The sequence below is a fragment of the Rutidosis leptorrhynchoides genome, chromosome 9 (assembly GCF_046630445.1).
Source record: "Rutidosis leptorrhynchoides isolate AG116_Rl617_1_P2 chromosome 9, CSIRO_AGI_Rlap_v1, whole genome shotgun sequence".
In the NCBI taxonomy this organism is placed as follows: Eukaryota; Viridiplantae; Streptophyta; class Magnoliopsida; order Asterales; family Asteraceae; genus Rutidosis; species Rutidosis leptorrhynchoides.
The window spans coordinates 145,019,166-145,022,225 of NC_092341.1; the positions used below are offsets into that span (position 1 = coordinate 145,019,166).

Consider the following 3,060-nt stretch of genomic DNA (forward strand, 5'->3'; position numbering starts at 1 on the left):
TATATAACATATATGTAAAGGGATGATTCTAACACACCCTTTTTTGATCCTCACACACCTATTTTAATATTTTACTCTTCTAATAATACTCCATTTCTTTAAATTGGTGTGTGAGGATCAAAAAAGTGTATGTGAGAATCATCCCTTATATGTAAATTGTTACTTAAATTTTTCAAGAATATGCAGACATATGGCCTACATTTTTCTCTCAAAATTTTTGAACTTCCTCTTCATTTTCCCAAATTTTGAATTCCATTTTCTCGTTCTAAATTCTATCATATTTTCGTAATTACACACAACTTCTCTCTCTCGCGCAACCATCTTCTTTCACATCTTTGTCTTTTTTTATAAACTAAAACCTACCGTGTTTATCCTATCTAGGTTTCAAAATTTATTGTGGCTGTCATTTACCTTCGTGTATTGATTCAGGGTTTTGCCCTTCGTTCAATTACTTGGCGATGAGCAACGGTTCAATTACTTAGGGTTTCAGTCGATAACTCGCAAACATAGGTTATTGTTGTTGCAACCGCTTTTGTTACCGTCGGAAGTTAGGGTTTCATGCGATTCATCACATACCATCGGCATCGCTGTTGGTAAATACTAAATTCCTTTGTTTGTTCTTAATATAGGATATGTGTGTTTACTTATACTGTAATAGGTTATTGTCGTGATGTGATTCATCACAAAGTGTCATCATGCTTTATCTTTTTTTTATTCTTTTCTTAAAATTCATGATGAAACAAAAGAAAGAAATAATGTGGATAGAGTCATAGAGAATCATAATTTGGGCAATAATATTATGTATGCATTTTGTATAATCATGTCTCACATATTGCAAGCACTACAACTTGATTTATGCTGATTGCTTGCATTAATAGGATTTAGTTTAAGCTATAATAAAAGATTTTTGGTTATTGTATATGATTCGAAATCGGTGATTACGTTACAAAAGATATTCAACAGGTATATTCTGTTTTATTGTGTTATTGAAAGCATATTTGAATTACCTTTTCGGCAAAGTTATGGGAACGAAAAATGAATTCGCTTTGCAAACTGAAATGATTTGTGCTTCTATGCTTTACAGTTTGGTTTGTCATCAATGGTTTAGTTCATATGCTTTCTGAATGGTAGAACCTTTTTGAGCACCAGTTTATCTTATAATAGCTTTGTTGATATCGTGATTGACGCAAATATATGATTAAATTAAAGGATTAGAATTGTAATCAAGCTTCAACTGTGTAAACTCAAAATTAATTTAAAATGAGGTCATGATGAAATCAAGCTTCCTTTACTGTTATGTCTCTTCTTTAGTAGATGGTATGTTAATGTTTCCCAACTAGCTATTTTATGTTTTGTGTTTTCCTATTTCCGGTTCTGTTAGCTAATATTGTCATGTTTCTTAGTTGATTGTTTGTGATTGTTTACCCACTTTATATTATATTGTCTTATTTGCATCGTTGGTAGCTATAAACAATTGCATATGTTAGTTTATTTGTGTGGTTAGTAGTATTTATTATTTTTGATTTTTTTCTGCAGGGTTGGATGCCAATCTTAAAGACATGATCATGACCTTTACTTATATTGGATTGGTTTTAAGGTTGAATATGTAGGCTTAATTGAAAGTTTCCACTACCAGCAACAAAAAAGATTAGTAATATCATTAAAAGTATTGGTTTACGTGTCGTGTTTTTTGTAGAAATTTTAATTAGAGTAGCCATTTTAAAGGCATACATTTTAAAGGAATTTGGGAACATAGCAGCAGTTGATCAGTATACTTGTTTATTATATGCTAATAATATTTTCTTTTAAGTTTTTAATGATATATGATTTATGTTTTTTCTGTCTGAGAAATATCACTTTTGGTTTTCTAACTTAACTATGATGTGCACATAAATAGGCGTGGATAAAGTTGCAGATTAAGATGGTTGAATTATCTAAGACCCAATATTATGCATTGAGGATTTTCTGAAGAAGAAGATAACATCATTTGCAGCCTATATATTAGCATTGACAGTAGGTATATGACTATCTGTTCGCCTACAGATTGAAATCAGTTTTCGTCATCCGAACTGTTTGTTCGCCTTCAACCTGAAGGTAGACATCTATTTTTTTCTGGTGCATATATGCGTGGATATTCTGTTTGCGGGTTTAGGTTTTGACCACCCTATTCAAAACTACCAGATCCTGACAATGATCATTTGATCCTTGCGGTTATAGGGTTGTCTCAGAGATGGTGATGATGATGCACGGGCCACGTGACATCGCACCCCCGAGATCATTTTAAACATCAGGTAACGAAAGCATAGGTATACAGGGTGCTCCTGAGCGATAGAAATTTTTGGGACTTGGTAACTATAGAAACCAGTCTAAGGATTTCGTTTTTGATACGGTATTTGAAAAAGTACCTAAAACACCATTTTGAAAAATGCAGAATCGGCTGAAGAAATTAGCACCTCATATCACATCTTGCAGCAAACACAAGTGAACAACTGCATGCCACAACAAGCAAAAGATATCACCATGTGCAACCAGGTATACACAACAACTGTCAACTGCTATTTGTTACATATACAAAAAAAAATTCATTTAAAATTTTGTTCTACAACATAGATACACCAGCAAAGGAATATGACAGAAAAAATTACTGAAACACACCAGCAAGGAGACCAGCAGCAACAGCCATCAACAAACTATGATTCCTATGCGCGTAGAGTAGCGAATGACATCAATGCAGGTTATACCGTTTTACATGTTTTATTCTTTTACTAATTATGTATTTGGAATTATTTACATATGATTTTCAGTAGTAAGGATCTTGTTCACGAACATCAGTTTGCGCGGGAGATCGTGTTCCAAAAAACTTCTCTATGCTATTAATGAACACGATGCGGATAATTTAATTTGTCATTTTGTAAGTCACCAAATTTTGAATGTTGTTTTCAAGAATCTCGTTTGATAACTGGTACAAAATTGGGCCATAATAAAGGTTTATTTCGTGCCTTCTCCAAGTGTTAGTGATGGACAAGGTTAAGGTCAGTTTTGGTTAGGCCATTTGATCCG

At 33.0% G+C, this 3,060-nt stretch overlaps 1 long non-coding RNA gene across 2 annotated transcripts; it reads left to right on the top strand.

Moving 5' to 3' along the window:
- Positions 1-297: 297 nt before the first annotated feature.
- LOC139867260 (uncharacterized) lies at positions 298-2,720 on the top strand. Of its 2 annotated transcripts, XR_011765792.1 has the most exons (5): positions 298-593; positions 1,537-1,597; positions 1,898-2,291; positions 2,432-2,532; positions 2,611-2,720. It is a non-coding gene; the product is annotated as an uncharacterized lncRNA (long non-coding RNA). The 2 variants fall into 2 exon arrangements; XR_011765791.1 differs by having other exon boundaries at positions 1,537-2,291.
- Positions 2,721-3,060: the final 340 nt, after the last annotated feature.